The following is a 21,097-nucleotide window of genomic DNA, read 5'->3' as shown; positions in this document are numbered from 1 at the left end:
TCCTGATGAATGAGTAGCAAGGACATGTGGATGGACTCAGTGTTTTAGATAACAGTATTTTTGTTTCCATTTTATATTCCTTCTTTAGGCAGCTTTGTGATTATCGTCTCTCATAAAATTGCCCTTTTATTGTAAATTTTCAAACTTACTGGCGCGATTATCATGTACATTTGTTATGTTGCAGCTTTGTCTTAACTACGTTCTTTCTATTAGGGGATTGTTTATTGAAATCCTGATTGCTTTTCTTTTGATCATGCTAGCCAGATGTTTGCCTGTTTAAATTTGTCTTCTGAAAGAGTTCTGCCCCCTTTGTGTTCCTCTTCCTGATGGACTTGGTAATGCTATTAACTTCTGCTCTTATCTTTATTATTTCCTTCCTTTTACTCCTATTGGGTTTACTTTGCTGTTCTTTTTATAACCTTTGGTTTAGATATTAAGTGCAGTCATTTCAACTTTTCCTCTTTGTTTTACACATGCGTTTAAAGATACATTCTAATTGTTTACAGTGATGTGTTGGAGCCAGTGTTCCAACTCATACTGGTTTGTATGAGAATTATTTTGGGGTAGCTTAAAATAGACCTGGTCAGTTGTACCCTTCTTATCCTATGGTTTTGTCAGTGTTTCCTTTTTATAAATAAATAATAATAATAATAAAAAGAATAAGATGACAGAGGACCTAGTGGGGGTTGTATTATTATATGGAAAACTGAGAAATGTTATGCATATACAAGCTATTGAATGTATTTACTATTGAATGTAAAACATTAATTCCCCAATAAAGAAATTTAAAAAAATAATAAAAAGAATAAGAAAGCTTCCAGTGGAGGGGATGGGACTAAAAAGTCTGGTGGTGGGAATTGTACCCTTATTATCATCGTATTGTTCATTATTAAATCAATAAAAAAATTAAGAAAAATTTAACAAAAGAATAAAAAAAATAGACCTGGTCACAAAAGGGTCCATTATGTTGTTCCTGATGGAGATGACTGGTGACAATGGAGAGAGAGATTTGTTAGATGCGTCTAGGTTCATCATGTCAGTATGGGAATCCCAGGACTCCCTGACTAGGTCCTCAGGTGATAGGATGGCCAGGTAGTGACTAAAGGGTCATCATTAAAGTCTGCCAGTCTCTTAAGTCATGGGCCCCTTGGAATATACCTAAAATAGACCTACTATCTTTTTCCAAAATGGAGACCCCAAATCTTCATCTGCAATATTCTTGCCTTTAGGTTCATGATCAGTCAGCCATTTGTTCTGCTTTATATCTCAACTGTTTTTCAGCCACCAGGTTCCAGATGCTACCATGATACCAACCAGACGTCCCTGGGCAGACAACCTCACCAATGTGTCCTGGAATCCTGCTTCCCCAGAGCTCCACCTCACTATGGAAAGAGAGAGACAGGCTGGGGGGTATGGATCAGGCTGCCAATGCTCATGTTCAGCGGGGAAGCAATTATAGAAGCCAGACCTTCCACCTTCTATACCTCACTATGACCCTGGGTCCTTACTCCCAAAGGGATAAAGAAGAGGAAAACTATCAGGGGAGGGGATGGGATACAGAGTTCTGGTGGTGGGAACTGTGTGGAGTTGTACCTCTCTTATCCTATGGTCTTGTCAATATTTCCATTTTATAAATAAAAATTATAAAAATCAAATAAAATAGACAATAGACCTGGTGGGCTATTTGCAGTACAGACAATGGTGGGTGCTACAAGTCAGCCTCAAGCTGCATACTGCCACTCAAGAGTCACACTTTCACATACACACATACACACACACACACACACCACAGAGTGTCTGCTAGAAAATATTTACCAACACAATACCGGTTCTTTTCTGGATTTGGTGTTTAGTGCATTATTTATAATTTGTTTCTAAAATCCCATGATATTTTCTTCACTGCTGGTTGTTTAGAAAAATATTTTTAAACGTTCAAGGATAAGAGACATACCAATGAACAGGGAGAAAAGTGTTTTAAAACAGAACCAGAAACCAAATAAATATCTCGGGGAAATCATGTTTCTTTATCACCACAGGACATCTGCTCAGTCCACACACTTGCATTTTTAAAAATTATCCCCCTCAACTCCCACCCAAGTCTGTGAACAAAACAAAGTATAACTGTAACATTAAAGTCAGAGAGTTCTACAAAAAAATTTTCCCCAGAGCACTATTCAGTTCTGGCTTATGGTGGGGTGGGGAACTGAACCTGGGATTTAGGATTTCAGACATGAAAGTTTCTTTGCATAAACATTATGCTATCTACTCCTACCCCCCACCCAAATGACAAAAAGAGATTTAAATTCTGTGATAGAATGAAAAACAAAACTCTTAGACATCAGTTATAATGACAAAGAAATAAGAAGGAACTGGGTATAGTTCACCTGGTTGAGCACACACATTACAGTGCTAAAGAACAGGGGTTCAAGGCCCCAGTGCTCACCTACTGGGAGAAAGCTTCACTATTGGTGAAGCAGTGATGCAGATGTCTTTCTCTCTCCCTTTCTAACTCCCCCATTCCCTCTAAATGTCTCTCTGTCTCTATAAAAAATATAAGTATAAGGGACTCAATATATTAAATGTATTAAAATAAGTATTATGAAGAGAATCAAAGTAATACATAAAATGCACTTGAACATGGAATGAAATATTAGAGAAATACAAAATTACATCAAGGAGCAGGATTTAAAAATTTTTATAATTACTGGGGATAGATAGAGAAAAAGAGGGAAGTGTTGAGGCTCAGCTTTGGCTTAAGGTGGTATTGGGGACTGAACCTGGAACTTGGGAAGTCTCGGGCTTTCATGAGTCTTTTGCATAACCGTTTTGCTCTCTCTCCAGCCCAAGGAGCTGGATTTAAACTTCCCTTCCCTTCCCTTTCTCTTCCCCTTCCTCTTCCCTTCCCCTTCCCTTCCCTCTCCCCTCTCTTTCCCTCTCTCTCTCCCTTTCCCTTTCCCTCTCTTTTTCTCTTTCTTTCTCTCTCTTTCTCTTTCTCTCTTTCTCTCCCTTTCTCTCTCCTCCCTCTTTCCCTTTCTCCCTCCCTCTTTCCCTTTCTCCCTCTCTCTTTCCCTTTCTCCCTCTCCTCCCTTTCTCCCTCTCCCTCTTCCTCTCCTTCTCTCTCTCCCTTTCTCCCTCTCCCTTCCCTTCTTCCCTTGCTCCCTCTTTCTTTTCCTTCCTTCCTTCCTCTCCTTTCTTTCTTTCTTTCTTTCTTTCTTTCTTTCTTTCTTTCTTTCTTTCTTTCTTTCTTTCTTTCTTTCTTTCTTTCTTTCTTTTCCTTAGCAATACTACCCAGCTGATATAAGAATCACCTGAGAGACTGTGCCCTATCTCAAGCAACTAACTAGAGGTGCTTACTCACTGTCAGCTGAGCTAAGTCTGCAAATCACAATCAATCCTGTCCGTGTACATTTAAATCAAGCACTCACAACCAAAAGGAAGTGAGTGACTAGGGAGAAGAGATCCACATGAACAAGAGCTTCTCTTTCTGACTTCCCAGCTCAACCAGGTGCTCCACCACCCAGCCCCTTCTTATTTCTTTGTCATTATAATTGACCTCTAAGAGTTTTCTTTTTCATTGTATCACAGTTTTTAAATCTTTTTTGACTTTTTTTTTTTGGAGGGGGAAGGGGCAGGAGTAGATAGCATAATGGTTATGCAAATAATGGTTGATAATGTTGATTCGTGATACTCCTCTGACACTTTCCCTCCAGCTTCTGCCCGACAAACCTCTGTTCATTTCACTGATGAGTTTGGGTCCTGAAATTCTGTTTGTCTTTAGATGATAGATAATAAATAGACAGACAGACAGATAAACTTTCCAGATCCAGGCTCAATTTTGATTTATTGTCATGCATGAGATTGAACCAGGGAACTCAGAGGCTCAGGCATGGAAGTCTTTGGCATAGCCATTATGCTGTCTTCCCAGCACAATGGAATGTTGGGAAATTCTTTTCTGTGAGGCGAGTAAGAACTACGGCTCCATTCTGGAGTCCAGTTTCCAGCAACATCTTCCTTTTTAAGGCAATTGAGGGTGTTAGATGCCCCCCTCTCAAGTCATGTGAATCGTTGGGAAAGAGAAAAAGAGAGAAGTGCTTGAGGGTCTGACATCAGACACACCCTCTTTGGCTGTTTTACTTCCAAGTAAACCCTGCTGTCAATTTAATACTTGAGTCCATTTTTGAGGTCAACAATAGCAAATCAAGATTTCGGGGGCCGGGTGGTGGGCACTGGGTTAAGTGCATGTAGTATGAAGTGCAATCACCCTCTCAAGGATCCTGGTTTTAGTCCTCCAAGTCCTCACCTGCAAGGGGGAGTGGGTCGCTTCACATATGGTGAAGCAGGTCTGCAGGTGTCTATCTTTCTGTCCCCCCATCTCTATCTTCCCCTTCTCTCTCAATTTCTCTCTGTTCTATCCCATGAAAAAACAAACAACAAAACACAAACAAAATAAAAGGGGTGGGGGAAATGGCCACCAGGAGCCGTGGATTTGTAGTGCTGGTATGTAGCACCAGTGATAACCCTGGAGGCAAAAAGAAAGAAAGAAAATCAAGATTTGGATTTCTGTCAAAAGCGCAACTCTTATTTGAAGTTGAAGATGTTATGAAATCCACATAGGCACATGTTTATTGAAATCTTAGTAGTGTCAAACTCTGAGTTCCACTTTTTTGTTTTAAATAATATTTATTTATTTATTTATTTACCAAAGCTGCATCACACACTTAGCCAAGCAGGGCACTATGCAAGTGAGATATTTAGCCAGTCCTTAGTCATAAGAATAAAGGTATTAATTTTCTTACACTACCATCTCCCCCCAAACAGACTGAATGACTGTATCAGAGTTTTGGTTTACATCAGTGTTGAGTGTTTGTATTTAGTTCAGATGTACAGCATCCTAGAAGGTGGCCCAGTGGCTAAGGTGTTGGATTTCAGAGCATGAGGTCCTGAGTTTAATCTCTGGCATTGTTTGTGTCATGATGAGGCTCTGATTCTCCAGTCTCTCTCTCTCTCATTTCCTTCCTCCTTATGTTAATAAACAAAACAAACAAAAAAAAAACCCTTGAGGTATGCAAATATGTCCCTTCATCTTATGAATTTTGCTTTCATTTACAGTTAAGTAATAATGATTTCATATTCTTGCTTGCTTAGCTTTTTTTTTACACTTACCACTAATTACACTAATCTTTCTAATTGAACTGTAAATATGATTTGATTTGCTAATTCTTCCCTGATCATACTAGTCTTGAAAATGTAGTTTATTTCTATTGTGTACATTTATCTCTGTTTTGACTTTAGATTATGCCATATTTACTGTGTTATGACTACTTACAAGTTTGAATATATTTGATGCCTAAAGCGGATTATTTATGGACTCATAATATTCTACTGTATAAAGTTACCACAATCCATTAACTTAATTGTCCATTGCACCGCATTTAGGCAGTTTTCAATTTTTCACTTTTATAAACAGTTCTGAGAGTCGCTTTCCTGAAGCTCAGTTTTGCCTAATTATTTTCCAAGATAAATTCTACATGTAGAATCACTGAATTAATTGACACATAGATTATTAAAAAATGGATAAATATTTCTTCCAGAAATAGTGCTGAATTTGGGAAATACTACCAATTCTGGGATTTGCCATCTTAAACATGTTATTATTTTAAAATGTCAATATTAAAGACTAATTTATTTCACTTGCATTTAGTTAATAACTAAAGAAGTTTTTTCATATGCTTATTTGATATTTTTATTCTATTTCTGGCAAATCTGTTTGTATCACTTGTTTCTTTTATTGTCAGGCAACCTGATGATACCCACTTGTCTTTTACATAACCTCTCCACTTTAGTTTGGAATTACCTTTTTATTTTCACTCTATCTCTTCTAAGACATTTCTTCATGATTCACTGAATCCTCCAAACATTCACACACCTCTTTAGTATTTATTGGACACTTAATGCAATCTACATGGTGTTGTGAGCACAGCAAAAACAAACCAAAACAAATTATAGATTTTGTGGAACTTATGGTTTAGAAAGGGAAGAGAGATTAGAAAGAAAGAAGCCAAGGGAACTGCAAATATCAAACAATAGGACTAGCAGCATAGCTCACCTATGAAGGCTTTTGATCTGCCATGTATGTGGCCCTGGTCTCCACCTCGCTAGAAGAAGCTTCTATGCTGTGTTGTCTTAACCTCTCCCCCTCTGTCTCTGTATGAGAACAAAATGTTGGTCAGGGGCAGAGAAGCCAGTGTTGGGGAGAGGCTAACAGAGAGGTTGATTGGAAGGAGAATAAGAACATCCTGAGGAAGATTCAATTGTGATAATTCAAGCCTCGGCTGTCTGAGATGAAAATGCAACTCAAGAACGTAGGAGCAGTGAGATCTTCAGCAACTGTATAACCTCTTTATGCTTCCGTTTTCTCCTCTGTAACTTGGTGATTCACTTAGTAAAGACACAAGTATCAGATGCGTAGCAGATTTTTTCTTAGGTGCTGGTGTATTAATTTGGGTGCTAGAGACTAGTTCAGAGGGAGTAAGAAGAAGCTAATCTGTGAATGTGAAAAACTGAGAACACAGTTATCCTAAAACGAAGAAAGCATTTTAGGATAAAAATGCATTCACGATGGAAAGGAGACTGGCTGAAGTGAACAGACTGCTGAGGTAAGGAAATAATGAAAGGAAACAAGCTCTACCATACTCGCATCTTGGTGAAACTGAAAGTAAATTGGACTGAAGAGAACACCAACTAGAATACAGATATTAAACCAAAGTCCATGTCCAAAGCATGCTTGACTCATCTTTCTTCCGTATCCTCAAGTTGGTATAGCCAGTTGTTTACCTGTTATGTGAATTTCTCAGATATTAGCTTTGGACTTACTCTCGGGCACTTAATGATTCCCAATGTCTGCAATCCCCAAACTACATTTGGCATTTAGGATTTCAATATAATTCATCAAATCACTTTTAGTTGCCTTTTCAACTTAAATTTTTTCTTTTAACTAAAAACAATCTTTTAACCTATTTATTAATGCATAGAGACAGAGAGAAATTGAGAGGGGAGGGGGAGATTGAGAGAGACAGAGAGACACCTGCAGCCCTGCTTCACCGCTTGTGAAGCTGTCTCCCCTCGGCCCCCCCCCCCCCTGTTCTTACATACTGTAATGTGTGCGCCTAACCAGATACACCACCACCTGGCCCCTCAACCTTATTTCTTTACCTGTGCTTTTTGAATTACAGACTACAGAAAACAGTTTTGAATGGCCCAACTGTCTTTTAAATGCAAAATGATCATAGTATAATGTGTTTTCTTACTCTTTTCCTGAAGTAAGCTATTTTTGATACCACAATAAGTTATATTTCTGAAACTTCTCTTTCTTCCCAAATAAGTAAACAACTTGCTCTGATCAATCTTGTCTTATTTAATTGATATTTTTTTGTCTTTATACATAACAGAGTACTTACACATTTTTCTACATTTCTAGACATTTTGTGCTTAATAATTTACTCCCCATTGTTCCTTAAGTGCACTCATGTTACTTGCTTTTCTTGAGATGATCTCCAAGTTTTCTGTATTTTCCAAAACGGTAGTCTTTTTTTTTTTGCATTTTTCTTCCTTTTTTTTCTTTAATTTTTCTTTATAAAAAGGAAACACTGACAAAACCATAGGATAAGAGGGGTGCAACTCCACACAATTACCACCACTAGAACTCCATATCCCCCACCATCACCACCAACAACAACTTTTACTGAGAAATAAGTAGTTACTTTTTGGAGATGTTTTCTGGTCCCAGATATCTTGATATTTGTTGTTAGTAGAAATACGCTCGACGGGACCTGCCAATATACGCGGATATCTTCGCCCACCCTGTCCAACTCTTGACATCTCGTCACCCAATCTGGTCCCCTACGCCTACACTGAACTTTTCTGTTCCAGTCTCTTGGAAACAGAGTTGGCAGTCAGCTGAGGTCAAGAACAAACACCTCATCACAGACCCCTGCGAGCGTCAACCCGGCTTTGACCTAGCACATTATGATTGGGCCCTCCTCAATCACTATGGAACAGGCCATGGCCGGTGCGCCGCTATGTTCCATCGCTGGGGAGCCAGAGACGACCCGAACTGCCCCTGCCCCTGCGGCTCCAGACAGACTATGACCCACATAGTCAACGACTGCCACCTCTCCAGATTCAAAGGAGGTCTCGAAACTTTACATCAGGCTCAACCTGATGCTGTTGACTGGCTACGGAAGAAGGGCAAACGCTAGAAGAAGTAGAAATAATACTGATTTTACCTGAGGCCTCTGTGTTTACAAAACAAGTCTGACTGATTGTTAACAGGTGTCAGTAAGTAAGCCTTCAGGCATTCTTAATTGTTTCAACTCCTTCCCCCTTAAGGCAGAAGTATCAGAGAGGTACCATGACAGCCCACAGGCTTTGAGATTATGCAAAATGCAATCTGTAATTCCAATCTCTGGCTACTGGGGTTTGTGCACAAAAGAATGACCTGAGTATTTCTTGAGGCCTCAGACAATTGCACCTGACTAATCATATTCAGACAAAGACCGTTGCAATTAAGGTGTAACTCATTCTTGATGTCTCCCTTATCTTGCAAGTAATTTTTGTGTTTTGATAATTGTTCCTATTGTATTACCTAAAAGCATCTGTGATCTTCCTGTTCCTTTTGATGTCTTTATCAATAATAATAATAAAAAAAAACTCTGCTTGGAGCTCTGATCACCAGCAAAACTCCCACCTTGAGGTGTCTAGGCGCTCTCTCTCCAGACGGTTGAGATAAACCATGAAGTGACTGGAGTTTAAATTACAGAAAGAAAAACTTGTTCTGGGAAGTCACTCAGAGGTGGAATCACATATGTGAAGTCCTGAATTCATTCCTTGAAGTCACATTTTTTTTTCATTAAAATTCAAAAACAGGGCTTTGGATGCAAAAATACATTTATACCTGTCTCCAAAGTTCTAGGTTCAATCTCCTACATCATCCATAAACTAGAACTGAGCAGTGAGTGCTCTAGGAAAAATAAATAAAGTAAAATAGAAAACAATACAAAAAAAAAAGTCACAGGCTGGGGGAAAAAATGTACATTTGAAAAGACTCTAGCAGTGCAAGGAAATCTGGAACAGTTATTTCTATTTGCTCTATCTCAAAACAAGAGCTAAATGTTACAATAACCAAACTCAAGTGATAACCCTGGGGACAAAAAAAAGAACGGAAGGAAGAAAGGAAGGAAGGAAGGAAGGAAGGAAGGGAAGAAGGAAAGAAGGAAGAAAAAAGATAGGAAGGAAGGGAGAGAGAAAGAGAGAAAGGAAGGGAAAATAAAAAAGAGAAATCCAGGTCACCATAGCCTCAGGGTAACCTCTGTAGCCTCAAATTTCCAAAGTTTTCTGACCTCTCTTAACCAGAAGAGAAGCTGCTGAATTGAACAAGATAAAATTAACCTTTTTTTTTTTTTTTTTTTTGCCCCTAGGGTTATCGCTCAAATTTGGTGTTCTGGGTGTCTGTTATAGAAGAAACATATGTTAATGTGCAAGGACCTAGGTTCGAGCCCCAGCCCCCGTCTGCAAGGGGAAAGCTTGTTGAAGCAGTGTTGCAGGGGTCTTTGTGTCTCTCTCCCTCTTTATCACCCCCTTCCCTCTTGATTTATGGCTGTCTCAATCCAATAAAAAATATAGATAATTAAAAAAATTAAAAAAGAAGAAGAAACTACGTAGAGTAAAAAAAATCAAAGTAGGGACAATTTATTGGCGTAAATGGTGCTTATAACTCATCTGGTCCCAGCTTCCAACTTTCTAGGGGGAAAGCTCTAGGTAGAAACTACCTAGACTCTGGGAGAAAAAGCCACAAGGGGCATATTAACCTAATCCAGAAACTTCTGATAAGGCTTTTGGTTAGTTTTAATTAAGATTACAGCACTTTCAGTTATCTAAGTCTTAATTGCTGAGATAAGGATTCAAAGAATGGAAGATGTTGAAATAATTAGCTTCTCCTGCTGTGTGGAAAGGATAATTCAGGATGCTCACTCCAAAATTCAAATTTTCATTATTGATTTAATAATGATCAACAAGACCATAGGATAAGAGGGGTACAATTCCACACAATTCCCACTTCCAGCGTTCCGTATTCCAGCCCCCTCCGTTGGAAGCTTTCCTATTCTTTATCTCTCTGGGAGTGTAAGTACAGGATCATTATGGGGCGCAGAAGGAAGAAGGTCAGGCTTCTGTAATTGCTTCTCTGCTGGACATTGGTGTTCGCAGGTGGATCCATACTCCCAGCCTGTCTCTGTCTCTCCCTAGTGGCGCAAGGCTCCGGAGAGGTGGGGCTCCAGGGTACATCGGCGGTGAGGTCATCTGCTGAAAAAAATTGTTTAATAATCAGGAACCTATAGGTAAGAATAAAGCAGTTGAGATTTGAGGTCTTTGTTGGAAGAAACTAGGAAGTGTATTTTAGGTATACTCCAGGGGGCCCATGACTTTACTAAATTTTTGCCTGAGCCCATCCAACAGCAAGCATGCAGGCAGACTAAAGGAAGTTGTCTGGGGAGGTGGTGTCAGAGTTGGAAATAAGAGTAGAAAGCTATGGAGACCGAATTTTCTAAAGCACAGGATGATGAACAGCTCTAGGATAATCTGTTATGTCTTTATCAAAAATGTGGAATATTTCTGAGCATGAAAATGGAGAAAAGTCCCTAAGATAAAATTCCTGGCAAATATTAAGACTGAATCTTGATGCACATTGATAAAAAACATTCCCCAAATTTACCACAACCATTCATTCACACTTCTACTAGTGGTATATGGTCATTGTAGATTTTTTTTTTTAATTTAAGAAAGGATTAATTAACAAAAACCATAGGGTAGGAGGGGTACAACTCCACACAATTCCCACCACCCAATCTCCATATCCCACCCCCTCCCCTGAGAGCTTTCCCATTCTCTATCCCTCTGGGAGCATAGACCCAGGGTCATTGTGGGTTGCAGAAGGTAGAAGGTCTGGCTTCTGTAATTGCTTCCCCACTGAACATGGATGTTGACTGGTCGGTCCATACTCCCAGTCTGCCTCTCTCTTTCCCTAGTAGGGTGGGTCTCTGGGGAAGCAGAGCTCCAGAACACATTGGTGGGGTCTTCAATCCAGGGAAGCCTGGCCAGCAGCCTGATGGCATCTGGAACCTGGTGACTGAAAAGAGAGTTAACATACGAAGCCAAACAAATTGTTGAGCAACATTGTAGAATTTTTTGACTGATGCTCATCCTGGAACTGTTGATTCTTCATTGATCTTTTACATTTTACCTTCTTTGAATGCCACTGCAATTTGTGAGAGTCTTTTGATTGGTGTCTCAGTGATTTTGTCTGCCATTTTTAGAACGTAGTTATTGCTTACATTGGAAGCGATAACTTGTAGTTGGGTTTCTTTCCCCTCCGCCCCTTTCACCTGGGAATGAATCCAGGACCTCTCCTGTGCACTGTTTCACTACTGGATGGCCTTCATCACAGATTATTTTTCATTATTTTTTAGAAAGATAGATAGATAGATTGCAAGAGAAGACGGGAGAGACAGTACGACACCATTTCACCTTGGTGCTCAACCCACGGTGAAGCATAGATTCTGCAGCAGGGGTGAGAACATCCAAGGCCATATCTAGCCTGTGAAATCACTCTGTCTGCATCTGCCAAGACAACCACAGGCAGGACTCAAAATAAATAAATCCAGGCTTTTTTTTTTTTTTTTTTTAACATAGCAGCATTAAGTGATATATTTTTTTTCCTTCTCTTGATGGTTGTCAATTTTATTGAGTGTAACCAATAGTCCTTATTTAATATTATGCCACTTGTATATTTTCTTTCTCTTTTTCACATTTTATGTGTATTTGGCTATAACTGTTGGTTTCTTTTTTAAATTAATTTCTTTTTAAAATTTTCTTTATTGGGGAATTAATATTTTGCATTTGACAGTAAATACAGTACTTTGCACATGCATAACATTTTCCAGTTTTCCATATAACAATACAACCTCCACTAGGTCCGCTGTCATCCTTTTTTGGACCTGTATTCTCTGCTCCACCCACCCCAGAGTTTTATACTTTGGTGCAATAGGCAAGTGCTAATTTTGAATGATGCACAAATGATGTTATAAATATCCAAATGACCCTTAGCAGAATAGAAGTTCCCCACCCCTGTTCTACTACTTACACTCTATTTGGTATTATAATTAATCTTAGTTTTGCTCTAGGAGGCAAAATCCAAGGTAAACCATCACTCATGTCCATGCGTTTTTTTATGAAACAGTGACTTCTTTTTTTAATTAGTGATTTAATAATTATTAACAGAATTGTAAGATAACGGGTACAATTCCACACAATTCCCTCCCCTGGAGTCCCATGTCCCATCTCCTTTATTGGAAGCATCCCTATTCTTTATCCTTCTGGGAGTATGGACCAACATTATTTATGGGATTTAGACGGTGGAAGGTCTGACTTCTATAATTGCTTCTCTGCTGAACAAGTCAATCCATATCCCAGCCTGTTTCTATCTTTCCCTAGTAGGGGTAGGGCTCTGGGGAGGTAGGGTTCCAGGGTACATTGGTGAGGTCATCTTCCCAGAGAAGTCAGGATGGTGTCATGTTAGTGTCTGTAACTTGGTGGCTGAAAGGCCATAAGATATAATGCAGGATAAATTGTTTAATAAATAGGAACATAAAGGTAAGAAACAGTGATTTCTGCCTGATTCTTTCATAAGGTGTATGTCTGTCTCTTAGTAAGCCATGTGTAGATTTTTCTTTAAAGATTTTTTTTCTTTGCTTATTACATAAAGATTGAAAGTGCATGCCTGTGTGCTGCTGACAACATAAATTTTAAGCAGAAGTCTGTTAATTTAAATTTAATGTTATTTATGACATTATTTCAAGAAATAAGAACTAAGCTAACACCATGCTTGTGATTTATAGCCATCATCATAGGTGTAGGGGTGGCTAGGTGATGTTTAAAAATCACTTCACATTATCATTTTCCTCTTTTTAAAATTTTTAAAACTTTGTGATTTAATTTTGATTTACAAAATTATATCAGGAGTATAATTTTACGTTCTTCCCACCTCCAGAGTTCTATATCCCATTCCCTCCATCGGAAGCTACAGCAATTCTTCTAAGGTTGCAGATATGGGTTACCTAGTATTTATTTTTAAAAAAATATTTACTTATTTATTCCCTTTTGTTGCCCTTTGTTGTTTTATTGTTGTAGTTATGATTGTTGTTATTATTGATGTCGTCGTTGCTGGATAGGACAGAGAGAAATGGAGGGAGGAGGGGAAGATAGAGAGGGGGAGAGAAAGATAGATACCTGCAGACCTGCTTCACCGCCTGTGAAGCGACTCCCCTGCAGGTGGGGAGCCAGAGGCTCGAACTGGGGTCCTTTATGCTGGTCCTTGCACTTTGAGCCACATGCACTTAACCCGCTGAGCTATCGCAGGACTGCCGGGTTACCTGGCATTCCTATCTGTCTATATTTGTCTATATTTGCCCATTCCACACCTCCCCATCCTCCTGCCTCCTCTTCCTTTCCAAGTCACACCTACACCTATTACTACTTCCAAATGTCCTTCCTTTATTCCTCTTCTCTCTCTGGGGCCTGATGGAGTTGGCGTTTCCTGGTTATCTTCCCCTATCATTTCTCTCCTGCTGGAAGTATAGACCAAAATTATTTTTAGGGGTGCAGAAGGTAAGCGATTTGGCTTCACACATTGTCATTTCCTTAGGAATGTGCAAACTATACAAGGGGAAGAAAGAATTGCTCATGCTATATGTGTCCTACTCTGTGCCAATCTAGGATTGCAGAATTCATAGTATGTTTGAAAGTTATAGGAAAAGCTGAAGACTGTGAGCAAAAAAAAAAAAAAAAAAAAAAAAGCTACAGGACCCTGGAGGCCCTGATAAAGTGCATTCCTTTCATGACTGAAACCCTGGGCTTAATCCTTAGCATCAGATACATTTTAAAAAAATGTTGAGATGTTGTTTTTTTTCTTGAAAGAATTTATTTATGATTTAATAGTGGCTTACAAGATTTCAAGATTTCCAGGGGTATTATTCTACACTGCACTGACTTCCAAAGTTTGTGTCTGGCCTACCCCCAACCCCCATGATAGCCATGAAGATAATCATGAAGTCTCATAGACAGTTTGACTCTTTCTTTCCTCTTTTCATTTTTCTCTCTTTTTCCTTTCCTTTTTTTCTTTATTGGGGGAAAATGATTTACAGTCGACAGTAAAATACAACAGTTTGTACATGTATAACATTTCCCATTCATTTACCCACATAACAGTCCCCTACTAGGTCCTCCTTTGTTCTCATGTTCCAGGCATTTCCCCACATAAGAGTCCCCTACTAGGTTCTCCTTTATCCTCATGTTCCAGGACCTGAACCCTCCCCTAGCCAACACAGAGTCTTCTACTTTGGTGCAATACACAAACTCCAGTCCAAGTTCTGCTTTGTGTTTTCCTTTCTGTTTGAAAAACAAAATCAGAAGAGAAAACACAAGTAGTACCTGAACTGGAACTGGCGTAGTATTACACCAAAGGAAAAGACTCTGGGGTGGCAGTGGGGAGAATACAGATTCAGAAAAGATGACAGAGGACCTAGTGGGGGTTGTGTTGTTATATGGAAAACTGGGAAATGTAATTCATGTACAAACTATTGTATTTACTGTCAAATATAAAAACATTAATTCCCAAATAAAGAAATAAAAAGTTTTCAACTTCTGCCTGAGAGTGAGATCATCCCATATTCATCCTTCTGTTTCTGACTGATTTCACTTAATATGAATTTTTCAAGATTCATGCAAGATGGGCTGAAAATGGGGAAGTCACCATTTTTAATAGCTGACTAGTATTCATATATATATATATATATATCACAACTTGCTCAGCCACTCATCTATTATTGGACACCTGGGTTGCTTCCAGGTTTTGGCTATTACAAATTGTGCTGCGAAGAACACAGGTATACACAAAACTTTTTCCATTCTAAATATGATGTGTCTTGGTGTCTTTAAGTCTGGGTTAATTCTGTTTGGGACCATCTGGGTTTCTTGAATCTTTATGTCTTTGATGTTGTCTAGACTAGAGAAGTTTTCAGCTATTATGGCCTGAAGAATGCTTTCTTTCTCTCCCTCTCTTCTGTCCTCTGGTAAGCCAATAATGCGTATATTGTTTCTTTTGAAGTCATCCCATAGGTCTCTGTTGTTGTTTTCAGCATCTCTTAATCTCTTTTTGAGATCTCTTACTTCTTTTTTAGTTGTCTCTAATTCATCCTCAATCTTGCTAATTCTGTCTTCAGCCTCATTGATTCTATTCTCTCTGCCCTCTACTGTTTTCTGGAGTTCATCTATTTTGTTTCCCTGTTCTGATACTGTTTTAGCTTGTTCAGCTAGTTGTGTTCTTAGCTCAGCTATTTCAGCTTTCAGCTCTCTAATAACCTTGAGATAGTTAGTGTTTTCTTCCAGAGTCTCATTTGTTGTTCCTGTATTTCTGATTACAATTCTTTCAAACTCTTTGCTCACTCCTGTGATTATTTCCTTAGCTAATGTTTGGATATTGAACTCATTATTTTGTGTTTCACCCTTTGGGGGGCTTTTAGCTGGACTGTTGTCCTGGTTAGTTTCTCCAATATTTCTTCTTGTTGGTTTACCCATTTTATATATTATGTTATGAGTTCCCTCTCTTAGTACTTTTCAAATTACTGATCACTATTGCCTGGATTGACTTGTTTCTAAGTAAGGTAATTAAAGGGTTCACAGTGGTGGAAGTTAACAGTTGTTTCAATAGTATTTTAATCCCTGAGTTGGAGCTCAGTGGTTTAAAAGCCTCTTTTTTTTTTTCCTTCCCTGTAGGTTATGGGAGCCTGAGGGCTTCTAACTATAAGTAGGCTTCTTAACATAATCACTGACTCCTGACTAAGAGATAAGGCAGGGTGTGGCAGAGATAGTCCGGTGGTGGTTATGCAAAGAGACTTTCACAGCCCCACAGCTATGCCACCAAGGTATAGGTCTTCTCCTGAATTTCCTGGTTAGATCTCTGTTCCCTGGTGTCCCTCCCTGCCTCTGCTCTAGATTCTGAGGGCAGTAGCAATGGAGACTCAGGGTTGCACTTGGTGAGTCTTGGGGAGTGCTCTCCTTTCTTCAGCTGTCCCCTTGTTGGTGGAACAGACTGGAGGTGGCGTCTCAACTGATAGACTGTCGGACTGTTACCAGCCACTTAGTCTCTCCCTAGGCTCCTCTCTGTCACCAGCCACGTGTGTTTGCACTCACCAGTGATTTGGTGGGTTCCTGTAGTTGGTCTAGTCCTGTCTTGTTTCAGTCCCAGGTGGTCTCCTTTGGTATTCCTAGTTGATCAGGGAGAGGAGAGGAGAGAGACAGATCTGCTGCTCAACAAAACTTTTTGAATGGTGTGTTGAGTTCCTTAGGATATATTCCCAGGAGAGGATTTGCAGGGTCATATGGTAGGTCCCTTTGTAGCCTTCTGAGAGTTCTCCAGACTGCTCTCCACAGGGGTTGGACCAATTTACATTTCCACCAGCAGTGCAGGAGGGTTCCTTTGTCCCCACATCCACTCCAGCATTTGTTGCTGCTATCTTTTCTGATGTATGACATTCTCACAGGAATGAAGTGGTATCTCATTGTTGTCTTTATTTGTATTTCTCTGACCATCAATGACTTGGAGCATTTTTTTTTTCATATGTTTGTTGGCCTTTTGAATCTCTTCTATAGAGAATATTCTGTTCATATCCTCTCCCCATTTTTGGATGGGGTCATTTATTTTCTTCTTGCTGAGTTTGGTGAGCTCTTTATATATTTTGGTTATTAGCCTCTTGCCTGACGTATGGCATGTAAAGATTTTCTCCCATTCTGTGGAAAGTCTCTTTGGGTGACTGTTTATTTTGCTGTGCAGAAGCTTTTAAATATGATGTAGAAATCTCTTTCTTAGGAGTAGGGCAATAATGCAGCCGGTTAAGCACAGGTGTCACAAAGCGCAAGGACTGGCGTAAGGATCCCAGTTCGAGCCCCTGGCTCCCCACCTGCAGGGGAGTTGCTTCACAGGTCTGCAGGTGTCCATCTTTCTCTCTCCCTCTCTATCTTCCCCTCCTCTCTCCATTTCTCTCTGTCCTATCCAACAATGATGACATCAATAACAAAAATAACAATAACTACAACAATAAGACAACAAGGGCAACAAAAAGGGAAAATAAAAAAAATGAAAATTCTTTCTCCCTTCCTTTCTTTCTTCCTCTTTTCCTTTCTTTCTTTCTTTCTTTCTTTCTTTCTTTCTTTCTATCTATCAGGTTCATGTTTCAATTCTCTATATTTCACATACGAGCTCAACCATCCTGTAAGGTTGACTTTTACTTCCTAACTTACTTCACTATACATACTCACCTTGAGTTCCATTTATGCTGCCCCAAGGACACAATGTCATTTTTTTAAATTGCAGAGTAGTACTCCATTGAATATACTCCATGTTTTTATCCAGTCATCTGTGTACGAGCATTTAGGTTGCTTCCACTCCATGGCTATTGTGAACAATGCAGCTATGAACTAGGTGCATATGTCTCTTTGAGTTTGTTTTCATGTTCTTTAGATATATGCTTAAGAGTGGTGTTGCTGGATCATAGGATAATAACTTTTTAAAAAAATTCATAAGTAAATGTTTCTAGATCAAGAGGAAATGAAATTGCCTGGGACAGAAAAAAATTGTTCCTGATATGAATTTGTTGTTAAATAAATATTATTTTATATTTAACTTTAAGAATGTTGACATGCTATTTATTTGGGATTTATTCTCTTAACAGAATTCTATTTATTAATTTTTACCAGAACACTACTTACTTCTAGTTTATGGTGATGTTGGGGGTTGAATTCATAACCATTATACTCTGTCCCCAGGCCCCTTTGACAGAATCTTTAGTTAATCCTTAGATTTTGGATGTTGGTGGGTTTGTTTTTTTAAATTTATTTTTTTATTGGGGAATTAATGTTGGATGTTGGTGTTTATAAGAGGATTACTTCAATACCTAAGTTATTGTCAAAGAAAATTTGAGGGTGAGACAGTTTGTTCTAGGCCATCTAGGGAGTCCTTTGTGAAGCCAACCATGTACATTTTTCCGTTTTTTCTTTTCTTTTTCTTTCTTTTTTTTTAAACAGCACTACTCAGTTCTGGCTTATGATGGTGTGAGAGATTGAACCTGCGACCTCAGAGCCTCAGGCACGAGAATCGAGAATCGGTTTGCATAACCATTATGCTATCTCCTCTGCTGGGTCAATTATCCTAAAAAAAAAAAAAAAATTGGGAGGTGAAGAAGAATTGTATTTTCATTTCACCAGGATCTGAAGATGGGCACAAAGAAAGGAAATAGCTCTATTTTTAAAGTTCTTTTAGCATAGCAAATGTGTTCAGTAGGAAAGCCTTTATGAAAGTTTGATGGGGGGACAGTGGCACAAAGACTGGTGACTAGAACCTTTGGAATCATGTGGACAGTTGATTAGGAGGTTGGGCAATGGATAAAGCACTGGACTATCAATTCCCAGCAGCACATGTACAAGAGTGATATCTTTTTCTTTCTTTCTTTCTCTCTCTCTCCTCCTGTCTCATTAATAAATATATAAAATATTTTAAAAAATAAAATTAAAAAAGAATCTTGTGGAGATAGGATACAACACAGCATGGTTCTCTATTGTTCTCAGGGTCTGTCGACAGCCTTAACAGTGATCTATGCCTTCATAGTACGTTCACTGATGTATGACTCTCTTGGTCTGTTGACAGTGACTGCATTAGATATTAAAACAAAAATAACAACAACAAAATTCTAACAGCTATGAACCAATCTAAAAGTAGCAGCAAGGAACCCACTATACCTGATCATTAATAATCTTGACCATCAATAGATCAAAGGTTTGTAGTGACAAGAATGGCAGCAGATCAAAGGTTTGTAGTGACAAGAATGGCAGGACTCCACGGTTTTTTTCATATCTTTCCTTCTTGCTTGCTAATGTGGCACGATTTTTTTTTTCTTCCCATCAGCATTATCACTTGGGCTTGGTGTCTGCAAGGAGAACCACTGTTCCCTATTATTATTTTATTTTTGTATATATTTATTTATTTTTCCTTTTGTTGCCCTTCTTTTTTTTTATTGTTGTTGTTACTGATGTTGTCTTTGTTAGATAGGACAGAGAGAAATGGAGAGAGGAGGGGAAGACAGAGAGAAGGAGAGAAAGATAGACACCTACAGACCTGCTTCACCGCTTGTGAAGCGACTCCTCTGCAGGTGGGGAGCCGGGGGGCTGGAACCTTACACTGGTCCTTGCGCTTCATGCCACGTGCACTTAAGCTGTTGCGCTACTGCCCGACTCCCTATTATTATTATTTTTAATAGAGAGAGAAATTGAGAGGCAAGGAGGGGATAGATAGACAGACATAGAAACTCTTGCAGCCCTGTTTTACTGCTCCTGATGGCCCCCACCCCACTGGTGGAGGTTGGGGACTTGAACCCTGGTTCTTACACATAGCAACATGGCACTCAACCTAGAGTGCCACACTGCCTGCCCCCCCATGTGACTTTTTTCCTCTCATTGTCATTCTGACACCAAAAGTGTGCATCTTCTCTGCATCAACAATCCATTTTCTACCTCTCTAGACAACCAGAGAATGTCATACAGACCACGTGACTGACGCTGCAGGGGATGGGCTCAGTCCCACAGTCACCCGCAAATCCTGAGGTTCCTAGACTTCTCATCAGCTAACTTAGAAGTTAGAGGTTTCTGGGCTGGAGAGATAACTCACTGAATAGGGCACGAGGTCTGTCATGCCCTGCACCATGTGGGAGAGTCATGATTATCCATTTGTAGGCTGAAAAGGAGCTGATGATTCCACCTTACAGTAGGTATCAGCGCTGATATTTTCCATTGTCTTTAAGTTCTCACCTGACTTGTCTAGTATTTTCATTCATAGGCCCCTCTAGACCCATCTCTCTTCCTGCATTAAGCTGGTTCGAGTTCCTGCTTTCTGTTCCTCAAACAAACCGGGCACACTTATTCCGCAGGGCCTCTGTGTTGGCAGTTTCCTATGCCAGGAATGCTTTTCTCCCTGAAAGAGTCTCATTCCTTCATTGTGTAGCTTTTGCTGAGCTGTAATCTTCTCACTATCTTCCATTCCAGCTGTCCCATTTAATATATTGTATTTGTTTTACACACACACACACACACACACACACACACACACACACACACACACACACACAGAGAGAGAGAGAGAGAGAGAGAGAGAGAGAAACACATACACAAAGATAGATAGAGGCAGCAGCACTGTGGTTTAAGCGCATATGGTGTTAAGTGCAAGGACCAGCATAAACTGGTTCAAGCCCTCAAGCGACACCCCCCCCCCCCAACAGATGGAGAGCAAAGGCCAGTTTAAGCCCCTGGCTCTCCATCTGCCCGGTGGGGGTCGCTTTGCAAGCGGTGAAGCAGGTCTGCAGGTGTCTAGCTTTCTCTCTCTCTCTCTATTTTCCCCTCCTCTCTCAATTTCTCTCTGTCGTATTCAATAACAACAACAAGGACAACAAAGAGAAAAAACAGCTCCCAGGAACAGTGGATTCACTGTCCAGCAGAGATAACCCTGGAGGCAAAAAAAAAAAAAAAGAGATAGATAGACAGATACCATAGGACTGCTAAATTCTTATTTGTGATGGTGGTGCTGGGGATTAAACCTGGGACTATGGCACCTCAGGCACGAAAGTGTTTTGTATAACCCTTATGCTATCTTTCTGTCCCTGTCACATTTAAAATTGCAAGTCCCATTTCCTAAACTGAATGTCTAAATCCTTACCTACCTGTCCCTCCACCCTACAGCATGTATATTCTCTATATTTATGTATCTCTTATTTCGTTATTTATCAGTTCAGTATTTTTTGTTGCTCTAGTGGAATGTAAATCCTATACATCATATATTTTTTAAAATCACTTTTCTTTCACTGATAAATCCCAAGAACCAGCATCAGTTCCTGGTGTATAGTATACACACAATAAATCTTTATTAAATAGGTGATTGCATGAA

This window comes from Erinaceus europaeus, chromosome 12 (assembly GCF_950295315.1).
Source record: "Erinaceus europaeus chromosome 12, mEriEur2.1, whole genome shotgun sequence".
NCBI lineage: Eukaryota > Metazoa > Chordata > Mammalia > Eulipotyphla > Erinaceidae > Erinaceus > Erinaceus europaeus.
This window is presented reverse-complemented; position numbering follows the sequence as displayed.